Source organism: Carassius gibelio, chromosome A4 (genome assembly GCF_023724105.1).
Source record: "Carassius gibelio isolate Cgi1373 ecotype wild population from Czech Republic chromosome A4, carGib1.2-hapl.c, whole genome shotgun sequence".
Classification (NCBI taxonomy): domain Eukaryota; kingdom Metazoa; phylum Chordata; class Actinopteri; order Cypriniformes; family Cyprinidae; genus Carassius; species Carassius gibelio.
The window spans coordinates 29073935-29075441 of NC_068374.1; positions in this window are offsets into that span (position 1 = coordinate 29073935).

The following is a 1507-nucleotide window of genomic DNA, read 5'->3' on the forward strand; positions in this document are numbered from 1 at the left end:
CAAAGCAGCTTTACAGAAAATCAAATGTTTATAATTTCTTAATAACCTCATGCCTAATAATCGCATTAGCAGTGGAGGGATGATTATATAGTTCATGTTAAAGTTCAAAAGGAACTAAGATGTGAATGCTTAGGGAATTATTAACTATCAAATGTGAATGTGAAATATATTTCCCGTTTTGTGCATATGTGCAGATCCTGGTATTTGGTTCAATTTATATATTTGCTTTATATTTGTTCGTTAATATTTGTTCATAATAATGTGGTGTATAATAAATAAAATGTAACCACAACAGCAAAGAATTTGTTTGTATTTAAGTTTACCTTGAATAATGAGGAGGTGTTTCACACACACACACACACACACACACACACACACACACAAAAGGGGTTTACTGACTCCTAGTTACAAAAAGTTTATTCATTGGGAACTGTCAAGCTTTTCTTTGTGCACAATGCTTGAACTGCCTTTCTAATGAGTAACCATACAGAATAATAGGCGTCATTATTTTGCAGTAAACAAGCGAAGCGTTTTCCACTCTAATGAGGTCTGGACTATTGTGAGAAATAACACAGCCTCTAAACAAAAAGTTTTAAACTAACTGCTCATCTTATCTGACCTTACACAAGCTACATAAACAGCATTACCCCCTTTATTTGTCATGTCCCCACAAACTCAATTAGGCTAGCTTATTTTCAGCATTGGTTATTTTTGTAGAATATTGGTACTACATAAGTCTACATATCAGCTTATAAGGTGAATTCAGGTAAAGAATTCAGAGACAGATGTTTTAATATTATCATTTTCTTTTCTTTATTACTTTTGTTAACTTTAAGGTCCAGCTATAATATTTAAATTTGAATATAGTACATTTGCAAGCTATATAGCAAACATTTTGAGATAATCCTTTTTGTTTTCAGGTAAAGGGGGCCATTGATTTTTATATATATATAAAAAAAACCTGCATTCTAATTGAAAGCACATATTATCAGACAAGCATATTTAACAAGATATTTAACAAAACCAAAATTATATAACCTAAAGGTTATGAGTAAAACAAATCGTGTAAATCCTTGTCTCAATTCATGTGAGAAATTCCAAACAACTGAAACAACATGTGTTGACATTAAATTTGATGAAATCTGAATATCAGAATATTCACAAATCAGCATATTTATAAAAATTAACTATTTAAAATGTGACTATAACACAAGCAACAACAAATAGGCTAAAAAAAATTATATTTAAATATAATTAGAATTGTTTTTTTGTTTTAATAGCCTACTATGTAATCTCACATGTAATAAAACATTTGGATACAAAATACATTACTTGGATACATTTGAATACAAAAATGAGGAAATTAAAAGAAAATTAAAAAACTTTTCTGTTATTTTACATAATAAACAGCACGAGACACCCGGCGCGCAAGTGTTTCGTCACTAGTCGCCTTAAATCCCTCCCTTTTCGCCCTCTAGCAATCCTCCCCCCCTTGCCCGCTCCTGAT